Genomic DNA, 14984 nt, shown 5'->3' with positions numbered 1-14984 from the left:
TTGTCTTTGGGTTTTCCTAAAGACTCCTTAAATAGTCTGAGTCTTGTGGTTCTTTCTGCTCTAGACCCATTATTATATATGAGCCCTACTATTGAGGTGGTGAGATGTACAGGGAGGAAAAGTGTTCTGTAATCCTCTGACTAGGTGTCAGTATTTTAGTAGGCCTGTGCCCCTGGTCTCAGAGCTTCCGCAGAGTTCCCCAGTTCTCCTGCACCTCCTTATTTGAGACTGGAAGGTTATGAAGTTGGGTATTTCACTTTCTCATAAGTCTGCAAGGCTCTGATAAAGGAGCTTCCCTTGAGGATAGGCCATTGTTGCTAAGAACAGAACAGTTGGGCATATTGAAAAGTTGCTTATTTTGCCCCCATTTTCCCTTCTGGGAAACCTGAGGATGTTTTTCTCTAATCTGTACCATGAGAACATGGTGAGGCTGCTAGAAGGTAAACTCAAGAAAGTCTGCAGACCTCTTGAAACTTGTTCTCCAGGAGTTTTTAACTTTCGTGCTAGCCCACACTTAGCCACCAGCAATTTGTCCATCACTATGTCAGTGGTCTTACCAGTACTGGCTCCATTGGCTTCTGCTCCCAGTAAGCTGTGATTCCGTGTACTTTCTAGCATCCCAGTTTTTGAGGCGTTGGTTTGTTCTGTGACCTCAGCTCCACTGGATCTAAGAATTACTGCTGTTTCCTCAGCTTTTTTTTGTCATAGTGAGAATGAGACTTTTAATTTCCAAAATCTTTACCTGTTGAGGAGACTATTTTTATTAGTTCCTTGAGCATATTAAATTTCAGATTGTAGCTTAAAAACGTTATGACTTCGAGGAACTTGACTTGACCATCTTATATTAAGTAGCACCATCTACCAATGCTTATTCCAATCGATAATCACTGACAAGTTTTTGCTTTTTGTGTGTTTCTCCTACTGGAATTTTTCTCTCATGAGAGCAGGAGCTGCATTGGTCTTGTTCATAAATGTATTCATAGTACTTTACACAATGTATGTTGCATAGTAGGCCATCAGTAAATATTTATTGAATAAATGGATTGGTTATCAGTGACTAGTGACTGATGAGTTTTAGTAGATAAGGCAGAGGGAAGTGTCTAAGGTAAGTCAGTCCCAGGTTTCTGTCTTTGTACATCTACATGGGTAATGGTGCAACTCACTCAGGTAAGGAATGTGGCACAAGGAGTACATTTTCAGAGGTGATAATGAGTAGTGCTGGGAGTGCCTCAAGGAAAACCTAGTATAATGGGTTTCCAGTATGAATTTCTGGAACTTAGGAGAAGACATTGACTGGAGCAGCCTCAAGACAGTAACTGGAATGAAGCAGGACTAGATGAGATGGTTCAGTAGGAGTTTTGTAGACCTATTTTCAAGGTCTCTGCATATATTGCCTTTAAAGATTGTTTCTTTTTCAGTTTTATCTCTTCTATGCTTTTTTTCCCCTCTTTTTCAGATTAATGTTCTCTCATTTGTTCTTCTCTAGATAATTGATAGATATGCCTGTTCTTTATAAGCAATAGTAATAGATACAAACTTTGTTGTGTTCTTTTCACAAGAAATCACAATGCACAACACTACCATTTTAGCAGTACAAGACTTATCCTTCAATGTATATGAAGGGCAAATCACTGTTCTTCTAGGACATAATGGGGCAGGAAAGACTACCACCTTATCAGTTCTCACAAGTAAGTTTTCAGGGTCACCCTGATCACAGATACTGTGCATGAAGCTCTGAAGCTTCTGTTTCTGTATACCCTCTTGACATTAACATCATTGTTATTTAAGTGATATACACAGTTGTTTATTAATTCATGCTCTTCCTAAAGTGTAAATCATTTATTATAAAGTTTAAAAATTAGTATTTGTTTCTGTATTTTAAGTGCATCACACTTCTTCATAGTACAATGTTCTCATTGGTCAATGCCAAGACCCTCTTTTTTAAAAAATTTTCAATGATTTTAAAGTTTATTTATTTTTGAGAAAAAGAGAGACAGAGTGTGAGTGGAGGAGAGGCAGAGAGAGAGGGAGACCCAAAATCCGAAGCAGGCTCCAGGCTCTTAGCTGTCAGCACAGGGCCCAATGCAGGGCTTGAACTCACGAACCATGAGATCATGACCCAACCCAAGGATGGATGCTTAACTGACTGAGCCACCCAGGTGCCCCAAGACTCTTTTCTTCTTCTTTTTTTAAATTAAATTTATTTTTAAAATTTACATCCAAGTTAGTTAGCATATAGTGCAACAGTGATTTCAGGAGTAGATTCCTTAATGCCCCTTACCTATTTAACACATCTCTCTTCTCATGACCCCTCCAGTAACCCTCTGTTCTCCGTATTTAAGAATCTCTTATTTTTGTCCTCTGCCCTGCTTTTATATTATTTTTGCTTCCCTTCCATTCTGTTCATCTGTTTTGTGTCTTAAAGTCACATATGACTGAAGTCACATATTTGTCTTTCTCTAATTTTGCTTATTAGCATAATACCCTCTAGTTCCATCCATGTAGTTGCAGATGGCAAGATTTCATTCTTTTTGATTGCTGAGTAATACTCCATTGTATATATATACCACATCTTCTTTTTTATATATACAATGACATATTTTTTTTTCTTTTTCAAGATTTTTTAAAATATAATTTATTGTCAAATTGGCTTCCATACAACACCCAGTGCTCATACCAACAAGTGCCCTTCTCAATGCCCACCACCCACTTTCCCCTCTCCCCCAACCCTCAGGTTGTTCTCTGTATTTAAGAGTCTCTTATGGTTTGCCTCCCTCCCTCTATGTTTGTAACTTATTTTTTTCCTCCTTCCCCTCCCCCATGGTCTTCTGTTAAGTTTCTCAAGATCCACATATGAGTGAAAATATATGGTATCTGTCTTTCTCTGACTGACTTATTTCACTTAGCATAATACCCTCCAATTCCATCCACATTGCTACAAATGGACAGATTTCATTCTTTCTCATTGCCAAGTAGTATTCCATTGTATATATAAACCACATCTTCTTTATCTGTTCGTCAGTTGATGGAAATTTAGGCTCTTTCCATAATTTGGCTATTGTTGAAAGTGCTGCTATAAACATTGGGGCACATGTGCCTCTATGCATCAGCAGTCCTGTGTCCCTTGGGTAAATTCCTAGCAGTGCTATTGCTGGGTCATAAGATAGTTCTATTTTTAATTTTTTGAGGAACATGCACACTGTTTTCTAGAGCGGCTGCACCAATTTGCTTTCCCACCAACAGTGCAAGATGGTTCCCATTTCTCCACATCCTCGCCAGCATCTCCTGATTTGTTCATTTTAGCCACTCTGACTGGCGTGAGGTGGCATCTCAGTGTAGCTTTGATATGTATTTCCCTGATGATGAGTGACATTGAGCATTGTTTCATGTGTCTGTTGGCCATCTGGATGTCTTCTTTGGAAAAGTGTCTATTCATGTCTTCTGCCTCATTTCTTCACTGGATTTTTTTTTTTCGGGTGTGGTGTTTGGTGAGCTCTTTATATATTTTGGATACTAGCCCTTTATCCAATATGTCGTTTGTAAATGTCTTTTCCCATTCTGCCGGTTGCCCTTTAGTTTTGTTGATTGATTCCTTTGCAGTGCAGAGGCTTTTTATCTTGATGAAGTTCCAATAGTTCATTTTTGCTCTTAATTTCCTTCCTTTGGAGATGTGTTGAGTAAGAAATTGCTGCGGCTAAGATCAGGGAGGTTGTTGCCTGCTTTCTCCTCTAGGGTTTTGATGGTTTCCTGTCTCACATTCAGGTCCTTCATCCATTTTGAGTTTATTTTTGTTAATGGTGTAAGAAAGTGGTCTAGTTTCATTCTTCTGTATGTTGCTGTCCAGTTCTCCCAGCACCATTTGTTAAAGAGACTGTCTTTTTTCCACTGGATATTCTTTCCTGCTTTGTCAAAGATGAATTGGCTATACTTTCATGGGTCCAATTCTGGAGTCTCTATTCTATTCCATTGGTCTATGGTCAGTTTTTGTGACAATACCATACTGTCTTGATGATTACAGCTTTGTAGTAAGGGCTAAAACTGGGACTGTGATGGTGATGCCTTCTGCTTTGGTTTTCTTCTTCAATATTACTTTGGCTATTCAGGGTCTTTTGTGGTTCCATACAAATTTTAGGATTGTTTGTTCTAGCTTTAAGAAGAATGCTGGTGCAATTTTGGTTAGGATTGCATTGAATGTGTACATTGCTTTGGGTACCACTGACATTTTTACAGTATTTATTCTTCCAATCCATGAGTATGGAATGTCTTTCCATTTCTTTGTGTCTTCTTCAATTTCCTTCATAAGCTTTCTATAGTTTTCAGCATACAGATCTTTTACTGTTTGGTTAGGTTTATTCCTAGGTATTTTATGGTTCTTTGTGCATTTGTAAATGGGATCAGTTTCTTTATTTCTCTTTTTGTTGCTTCATTATTGGTGTATAAGAATGCAACTGATTTCTGTACACTGATTTTGTACCCTGCGACTTTGCTGAATTCATGTATCAGTTCTAGTAGACTTTTGGTGGAGTCTGTTGGGTTTTCCATGTATAATATCATGTCATCTGCAAAAGTTTGAAAGTTTGACTTCATCTTGGCCAATTTTGATGCCTTTGATTTCCTTTTGTTATCTGATTGCTGATGCTAGGACTTCCAACAGTATGTTAAGCAACAGTGGTGAGAGTGGACATCTCTATCGTGTTCCTGATCTCAGGGGGAAAGCTCTCAGTGTTTCCCTACTGAGGAAGATAGTACTTGTGGGCTTTTCATAAATGGCTTTCATGATGTTTAACTATATTCCTTCTGTCCCGACTTTCTTGAGAGTTTTTTTTTTTTTAAGATTTACCTCCAAATTAGTTAGCAGAGTGCAACAATGATTTCAGGAGTAGATTCCTTAATGCCCCTTACCCATTTAGCCCATCCTCCCTCCCACCACCCCTCCAGAAATCCTCAGTTTTTCTCCATATTTATAAGTCTCTTCTGTTTTGTCCCCCTCCCTGTTTTTATATTATATTTGTTTCCCTTCCCTTATGTTCAACTGTTTTGTCTCTTAAAGTCCTCATATGAGTGAGGTGATATGATTTTTGTCTTTCTCTGACTGACTAATTTCACTTAGCATAATACCCTCCAGTTCCATCCATGTAGTTGCAAATGGCAAGATTTCATTCTTTTTGATTGCCGAGTAATACTCCACTGTATATATATACCACATCTTCTTTATCCATTCATCCATGGATGGACATTTGCGCTCTTTCCATACTTTGGCTATTGTTGATAGTGCTGCTATAAACATGGGGGTGCACATGTCCTTCCGAAACAGCACACCTGTATCCCGTGGAGAAATGCCTAGTGGTGCAATTGCTGGGTTGTAGGGTAGTTCTATTTTTAGTTTTTTTGAGGAACCTCCATACTGTTTTCCAGAGTGGCTCCACCAGCTTGCATTCCCATCTTGAGAGTTTTTTATTAAGAAAGGATGCTTTATTTTGTCAAATCCTTTTTCTGCATCTATTGGCAGGATCATATGGTTCTTATCCTTTCTTTTATTAATGTGATGTATCACACTGATTGATTTGCAAATATTGAACCAGTCTTGCAGCCCAGGAATGAATCCCACCTGATTATGATGAATAAATCTTTTTATAAGCTGTTGAATTTGATTTGCTAGTATCTTGTTGAGAATTTTTGCATCCATATTCGTCAGGGATATTGGCCTGGTGTTCTCTTTTTTTGTTTGGTCTCTGTCTGGTTTGGGAATCAAGGGAATGCTGGCTTCATAGAATGAGTCTGGAAGTTTGCCTTGCATTTCTATTTTTTGGAACAGCTTGAGAAAGATAGGTATTAACTCTGCTTTAAATGTCTGGTAGATTTCCCCAGGGAGGCCATCTGGTCCAGGACTCTGATTTGCTCAGAGATTTTTGATAAATGATTCAATTTCTTCACTAGCTTTAGGTCTATTCAAATTTTCTATTTCTTTCCTTTTGAGGTTTGGTAGTATGTGGGTGTTTAGGAATTTGTCCATTTCTTCCAGGTTGTCCAGTTTGTTGGAATATAATTTTTCATAGTATTCCCTGATAATTGTTTGTATTTCTGAAGGATTGGGTGTAATAAATCCAGTTTCATTCATGATTTTATCTATGTGGGTCGTCTCTGTTTTCTTTTTGAGAAGTCTGGCTAGAGGTTTATCAATTTTGTTTATTTTTTCAAAAACCAACTCTTGGTTTCATTGATCTGCTGTACAGTTTTTTAGATTCTATATTGTCTATTTCTGCTCTGATCTTTATTATTTCTCTTCTGCTGGGTTTTGGGTGTCTTTTCTGTTCTTCTAGTTCCTTTAGGTGTGCTGTTAGATTTTGTATTTGGGATTTTTCTTGTTTCTTGAGATAGGCCTGGATTGCAATGTATTTTCCTCTCAGGACTGCCTTCGCTGCATCCCAAAGCGTTTGGATTGTTGTATTTTCATTTTTGTTTGTTTCCATATATTTTTAAATTTCTTCTCTAATTGCCTGGTTGACCCATTTGGTTTTTAGTAGGATGTTCTTTAACCTCCATGCTTTTGGAGGTTTTCCAGGCTTTTTCCTGTGGTTGATTTCACGTTTCATAGCATTGTGATCTAAAAGTTTGCGTGGTATGATCTCAATTCTTTTATATTTACTGAGGGCTGTTTTGTGACCCAGTATGTGATCTATTTTGGAGAATGTTCCGTGTGCACTCGAGGAGAAAGTATATTCTGCTGCTTTTAGGATGTAGAGTTCAAAAGGTATCTTTCACGTCCATCTGGTCCAGTGTATCATTCAGGGCCATTGTTTCTTTACTGATTTTCTGTGTAGATGATCCATCCACTGTTGTAAGTGGAGTATTAAAGTCCCCTAAAATGACTACATTCTTACTAATAAGGTTGCTTATGTTTGTGATTAATTGTTTTATATATTTGGGTGCTTCCAAATTCAGTGTATAGACATCCATTTCTCTTCCTGATAGAAAGGCCCCATAATTATTATATAATGCCCTTCTTCATCTCTTGTTACAGCCTTAAATTTAAAGTCTAGTTTGTCTGATATAAGTATGGCTACTCCGGCTTTCTTTTGACTTCCAGTAGCATGATAGATAGTTCTATATCCCCTCATTTTCAATCTGAAGGTGTCCTCAGACACCTTGTAGTGGATCTCTTGTAGACAGCAAATAGATGGTTCTTGTTTTTTTTTAATCCATTCTGATATCCTATGTCTTAAAGTTTGAGCATTTAGTCCATTTACATTCAGTGTTATTATTGAAATATATGGGTTTAGAGTCATTATGATGTCTGTAGGTTTCATGGTTGTAGTGATGCCTCTGGTACTCTGTGGTCCCTGCAACATTTCACTCACAGAATCCCCCTTGTAGGGCTGATTTAGTGGGGATGAATTCCTTCATTTTTTGTTTGTTGGAGAAAATCTTTATATCTCCTTCTATTCTGAATTACAGGCTTGCTGGACAAAGGATTCTTGGCTTCATATTTTTCCTATTCATCACATTGAAGATTTCCTGCCATTCCTTTCTGGACTGCCAATTTTCAGTAGATAGGTCTGCTACTACCCTTATGTGTTTACCTTTGTATGTTAAGGCCCATTTATCCCTAGCTCCTTTCAGAATTCTCTCTTTGTCCTTGTATTTTGCCAGTTTCACTATGATATGTATGCAGATGAGTGATTCAAGTTACATATGAAGGAAGTTCTCTGTGCCTCTTGGATTTCAATGTCTGTTTCCTTCCCCATACTGGGGAAGTGTTCAGCTATGATTTTTTCAAGTACACCTGTTTTTTGTTTTGTCTATTTGTCTGTCTGTCTGTTTGTTCTTCTCTTTTCTTTCTTTTCCTTTTTCTTTTTCTTTCTGCCTTCTCCTTTTCTTTTGGAATCAGGCTTATAGTTTCTGATTTTTTTTTGATTAATTTATTCCATATATATCTATATGGAATATAGATATATATATATAGGAATGGAATATATATAGATATATATAGGTATATATATATACATATCAATCTATACATATAAGTTTTTCTGTTTTGTTTGTTTAATCAGGCATTTTTGCTCTATTCTTTTCATACATTTAACCTATTTTCTTCTTTATTTTCCTTTCTTTCTCTCTAGATAAAGTCTTATAGTTCTTTTGGCTCTCTGCCTGGTCTTCTTTTCTCCCCTTTCATTTTTCCCTTTGTATGGGATCAGACTCCCCCTCCCTTCCCTTTTTCTTCCGGGGTTACTTCAACAAACAATTCAAAGCACCAGGGTTGAAGTCCAACATTTCATCACTACAAGCAAGGAGGAGCCTTGCAGAGGACTGACCAATGGGATAGAGGAGCCAAAACACAATAACACAGTGCACACAACACACTCCAAAAACACTTTTCTGAAGTGCCAGGCCCTGAAGAGCGTATGACCCCTTTTTAATATAGTAGTAGTTGCAAGTGAAGGAGACATAATGAGCGATTAAAACATGTAAAAGACAGAAACCTTGCCAAAATGATGAAATGGAAGAACTCTCCTCAAAAGAAAATTCAGGAAGAAATCACAGCCAGAGAAATTCTCAAAACAGATATAAACAATATATCTGAACAAGAATTTAGAATAACAGTCATAAGAAATAGCTGGGCTTGAGAAAAGCATAGAAGACAGCAGAGAATCTATTACTGCCAAGATTAAAAACCTAAGAAATAGTCACAATGAATTAAGAAATGCTATAAATGAGATGCAAACTAAACTAGACACAGTGACAGCAAGGTGGAAGAAGCAGAGAAAGAGTAGATGAAACAGAAGATAAAATTATAGAAAATAATGATGAAGCTGAAAAAAAGGGGGGAAAGAAAATGGCTAGATCATGAAGGGAGAATTAGAGAGCTAAGTGATTCCATAAAATGAAACAAAGTTCATATCATAGGAGTTCCAGAAAAAGAAGAGCAAGAGAAAGGGGCTATATTTGAACACATTATAGCTGAGAACTTCCCTATTATGCGAAAGGAAACAGGCACCCAAGTCCAAGAGCACAAAGAACTCCCCTCAAAATCAACAAAAACAGGTCAACACCATGACATATCATAGTGAAACTAGCAAAATACAAACATAAGGAGAGAATTCTGAAAGCAGCTAGGGACAAATGGTTCTTATCCTACAAGGGTAGGCACATGAGGGTAGTAGCAGACCTGTCGATTGAAACTTGGCAGGTGAGAAAGGAATGGCAGGAAATATTCAATGAGCTGAGGAGGAAAAATATGCATCCAAAAATCCTTTTTCAAGGAAGGCTGTTATTCAATATAGTAGGAGAGATGCAGAGTTTCCCAAACAAAAGCTAAAGCAGTTCATGATCACTAAACCAGCCCTGCAGGAGATTCTATGGGAGACACTGAGTGGAAAACAACAAAGACTGCAAAGGACCTGAGACATCACCACAAACAACAGAACCTACAGATAACACAATGGCATTGAATCCATATCTTTCAATAATCACTCTGAATGTAAGTGGACTAAATGCCCCCATCAAAAGACACAGGGTATCAGAGTGGATAACACACACACACACACACACACACACACAAAACCAAGATCCATCTCTATGCTGCCTACAAGAGACTCATTTTAGACCTGAGGACACCTATAGATGGAAAATGAGAGGATGGAGAAACATCTATCATGCTACTGGATATCAGAAGGAAGCCGAAGTAGCCATACTTATATCAGACAAACTAGATTTTGAAACAAAGACTGTAACAAGAGATGAAGAAGGGCATTATATCACAATTAAAGGGGTCTGTCCACCAAGAAGAGCTAACAATTGTAAATGTTTATGCCCCCAGTGTGAAAGCGCCCAAATATATAAATCAATTAATAATAAACATAACCAAAGTTATTGATAATAATAGCGTGATTGTAGGGGAACTTAATACTCCACTTACAACAATGGACAGATCATCTAAGCAGAAGATGAATGAGGAAACAACGACTCTGAATGACACATTGGAATAGATGGACTTAACTGATATATTCAGACCTTTTCATCCTAAAGCAGCAGAACACACATTCTTCTTGAGTGCACATGGAACATTCTCCAAAATAGATCACATAATGTGTCACAAAACAGCCTTCAACAAGTATAAAAAGACTGAGATCATACCATGCATATTTTCAGCTCACAACACTATGAAACTTAAAATCAATGACAAGAAAAAATTTGGAAAGCCCCCAACTACATGGAAGTTAAAGAACATCCTATTAAAGAATGAACAGGTTAACCAGGAAATTAAAGAAGAAATTTAAAAATATATGGAAGAAAATGAAAATGAAAACAAAATAGTCCAAATCCTTTGGGAAGCATCAAAGGCAGTCCTAAGAGGAAAATGCATTGCAATGCAGGCCCATATGAAGAAGCAAGAAGTGTCCCAAGTAACCTTACAACTACAGGAATTAGAAAACCAGCAGCAAATAAAGCCCAAAGACAGCTAAAGAAGGGAAATAATAAAGATTAGAGCAGAAATAAGTGATATAGAATCCAAAAAACAGAACAGATCAATGAAACTAAGAGTTGGTTTTTTGAAAAAAAATAAACAAAATTGATAAACCTTTAGCCAGGCTTCTCAAAAAGAAAAGAGAGAGGACCCAAATATATAAAATCACAAATGAAAATGGATTTATTACAACCAATCCCTCAGAAATACAAGCAATTATCAGGGAATACTAGGAAAAATTATATGCCAACAAACCGGACAACCTGGGAGAAATGGACAAGTTCCTAAACACCCACACACTACAAACCTCAAAAGGAAGAAACAGAAAATTTGAACAGACCCATAACTAGTGAAGAAATTGAATCTGTTATCAAAAATCTCTGAACAAATCAGAGTCCTGGACCAGATGGCTTCCCTGGAGAATTCTACCAGACATTTAAAGCAGAGTTAATACCTATCCTCCTCAAGCTATTCCAAAAAATAGAAATGGAAGGAAATCTTCTGGACTCATTCTATGAAGCCAGCATTACTTTGATTCCCAAACCAGACAGAGACCAAACAAAAAAGAACTGCAGGCCAATATCCCTGATGAACATGGATGCAAAAATTCTCAACAAGATACTAGCAAATCAAATTCAACAGCATATAAGAAGAATTATTCATCGTGATCAAGTGGGATTCATTCCTGGGCTGCTGGTTCAATATTTGCAAATCAATCAATGTGATACATCACATTAATAAAAGAAAGGATAAGAACCATATGATCCTGTTAATACAAACTCCTTCTTGTCTGACAGAGATTTTTAAAAAATTTTTTTAATGTTTATTTATTTTTGACAAAGACAGAGACAGAATGCGAGTGGGTTAGGGGCAGAGAGAGAGGGAGACACAGAATCCAAAGCAGGCTCCAGGCTCCAAGCTGTCAGCACAGAGCCCGATGTGGGGCTCGAACTCACAGACTGCGAGATCATGACCTGAGCCGAAGTCAGATGCTCAACTGACTGAGCCACCCAGGCACCCCATGATCCTATTAATAGATACAGAAAAAGCATTTGACAAAATACAGCATTCTTTCTTAATAAAAACCCTCAAGAAATTTTTTTTAATTTTTTCTTTAACGTTTATTTATTTTTGAGACACAGAGAGACAGAGCATGAATGGGGGAGGGTCAGAGAGAGAGGGAGACACAGAATCGGAAGCAGGCTCCAGGCTCTGGGCCATCATCAGCCCAGAGCCCGACGCGGGGCTCAAACTCACAGACCGTGAGATCGTGACCTGAGCTGAAGTCGGACGCTTAACCGACTGAGCCACCCAGGCGCCCCTCAAGAAATTTTTGATAGAAGGAACATAACATCATAAAAGCCATATATGAAATGCCCACAGCTAATATCATCCTCAATGGAGAAAAATTGAGAGCTTTCCCCCTGAGATCAGGAACATAACAGGGATATCCACTCTCACCACTGTTGTTTAACATAGTGTTGGAAGTCCTAGCCTCAGCAATCAGACAACAAAAAGAAAAGGCATACAAATTGGCAAAGAAGAAAAACTTTCATTCTTCTCAGATGACATGATACTCTACATCGAAAACCTGCAAGACCAACAAAAACTGCTAGAGCTGATACAGGAATTCAGTAAAATCTTGGGATATAAAATCAATGTAGAGAAATCAGTTGCATTTCTATATCCCAATAATGAAGCAACAGAAAGAGATACCAGGGAACCAGTCCCATTTACAATTGAATCAAAAACCATAAAATACCTAGGAATAAGCCTAACCAAAGAGATAAAAGATATGTACACTGAAAACTATAGAAAGCATATGAAAGAAATTGAAGGAGACAAAAAGAAATGGAAAAAGATTACATGCTCATGGATTGGAAAAACAAATATTGTTAAAATGTCAATACTACCCAAAGGAATCTACACATTCAATGTAATCCCAATCAAAAGACCACCAGCATTCTTCACATAGCTAGAACAAACAATCCTAAAACTTGTATGGAACCACAAAGACCATGAATATCCAAAGTAATGTTAAAAAAGAAAACCAAAGCTGGAGGTATCACAATCTTGGCCTCTACTACAAAGTTGCAATCATGAAGACATTATGGTATTGGGACAAAAACAGACACATAGACCAATGGAATAGAGAACTCAGAAATGGACCCACAAATATATGGTCAACTAATCTTGGACTAAGCAAGAGAAAGTATCCGATTGAAAAAAGACAGTCTCCTTAGCAAATAGTTCTGGAAGAACTTGACAGCAACATGCAGAAGAATGAAACTGGACCACTTTCTTACACTACATACAAAGATAAATTCAAAATGGATGAGAGACCTAAATGTGAGACAGGAAACCATCAAAATCCTACAGGAGAAAACAGGCAGTAACCTCTTTGACCTCGGCTGTAGCATCTTCTTACTTAACATGTCTCTGGAGGCAAGGGAAATAAGAGCAAAAATGAACTATTGGAATGTCATCAAGATGAAAATCTTCTCCACAGCAAAGGAAACAATCAATGAAACTAAAAGTCACCTGACAGAATGGGAGAAGATATTTACAAATGACATATTGGATAAAGGATTAGTATCCAAAATCTGTAATGAACTTATCAAACTCAACATCCGAAAAAAAAAAATCTAGTGAAGAAAAGTGCAGAAGACATAAATAGACACTTCTCCAAAGAAGACATCCAGATGGCAAACAGACATATGAAAAGATGCTCAACATCACTCATTATCAGGGAAATACAAATCAAAACCACAAGGAGATAACACCTCAAACCAGTCAGAGAGGCTAAAATTAACAACTCAGGCAACAATACATGTTGGTGAGGACATGGAGGAAGGGGAACACTCTTGCACTGTCGGTGGAAATGCAAACTGGTTCAGCTACTCTGGAAGACAGTGTGGAGGTTCCTCAAAAAATTAAAAATAGAATTACCCTATGACCCCACAATTGCACTACTAGGAATTTATCCAAAGGATATATGAGTGCTTATTTGAAGGGCATGTGCACAATGTTTATAGCTGCACTATCAACAATAGCCAAATTATGGAAAGAGCCCAAATGTCCATCAACTAATGAACAGATTAAGAAGATGTGATTTATATGCACAATGGAATCCTACTCGGCAATGAAAAAGAATGAAATCTTGCCATTTGCAACTATGTGGATGGAACTAGAGGGTATTATGCTATATGTGAATTAAGTCAGAGAAAGACAGATTCCACATGATTTCACTCATGTGGAATTTGAGAAACATAACAGATGATCATGGGGGAAGGGAAGGAAAAATAAGGTAAAAACAGAGAGGGAGACAAGCCGTAAGAGACTCTTAAATAGAGAACAAACAGGGTTGTTGGGGTGGGGGAAATTGGTGATGGACATTAAGGGGGGAACTTATTGGGATGAGCACTGGGTGTTATATGTTAAGTGATGAATCACTGGGTTCTACTCCTGAAGCCACACCTACACTGTATGTTAACTAACAAGGAAGGGAGGGAGGGAGGGAGGGAGAGAGAGAGAGAGAGAGAGAGAGAGAGAAGTAAGAGAAGAAAGAAAGAAAGAAAGAAAGAAAGAAAGAAAGAAAGAAAGAAAAAAGAAAAAGAAAAGAAAAAAGGGAAGGAAGGGAGGGAGGGAGGCAGGGAGGAAGGAAAAGAAAGTCATTTTAAAGTCTTTGTGTAACAGATCTATCATCAGGTCTTACTCAGGGACAGTGTCTATTGATTTATTTTATTCCTTTGAATGGGCCCTACTTTCCGGTTTTTTTGCATCTCTCTGATCAGAAGCAGAAATAAGCAGTCAGAATACAGGGTGCCCAATATTTGGAAGACAGGATCCCTTTTGCCCACCCTGCTCCACCTAGCTCTATGCAAGCTGCTCCAGAAACATGTCCTCAGATACTATCATAGTGCTGGGAATAGAGGATGGTAAGTGCTCGTGTGCTAAAAGCTAATTAAAACTAACTACAATTTATCGTCCATATCTGCCTCTGGAATTTCCAAGCTTGTAGTAGACTCCAGAGTTCCAAAATATTCTATTAGACAGCTTCTGCCTGTGTAATTGTTGTCTAGGTGGGGAGATAAATTGATGCTTCCTACTCTGCCATCTTCCCAGAATCCCCTGAATCTGTATTCTTTTTATATTGTTTTGAGTTAACTTCTTAATTGTTTAGTGGGCTTCTCAATGGATCACAGTATTTGTTGTTCAAAATAGTTTGCAAGATGTATTGGGTTCTCTAAAACACCTGAATTATGAGTGTAGGCTTAGAGATTTGTTTTAAAATTTGTAAAATAAACAAGTTTTTAAAATATTCATTATTTTTATTATTGGTTTTAACTTGGGTTTTAGTCAGCTATTTTGTCTGAATATTAGATAATTTTTATAATACATTATCTTTATCATCAATATATGACTGCAATAATAACTAGGATCCCAGTTTTACTCACCTACATCTTAAACTATGGTCATAATGTCATATTGCATATAATAGAGCTATGGAAGGCCC

The 14984-nt window shown here is 37.6% G+C and overlaps 1 protein-coding gene across 1 annotated transcript in view; it reads left to right on the top strand.

The window, feature by feature from the left end:
- The window catches only part of LOC131501626 (phospholipid-transporting ATPase ABCA3-like), a 102828-nt gene that overhangs the window by 72360 nt on the left and 15484 nt on the right, over positions 1–14984 (top strand). The window lies entirely within an intron of this gene.

Source organism: Neofelis nebulosa, chromosome 18, assembly GCF_028018385.1.
Source record: "Neofelis nebulosa isolate mNeoNeb1 chromosome 18, mNeoNeb1.pri, whole genome shotgun sequence".
NCBI lineage: Eukaryota > Metazoa > Chordata > Mammalia > Carnivora > Felidae > Neofelis > Neofelis nebulosa.
Note: the sequence above shows the minus strand (reverse complement) of the source record. Positions and strands in the feature narration are given on the sequence as shown.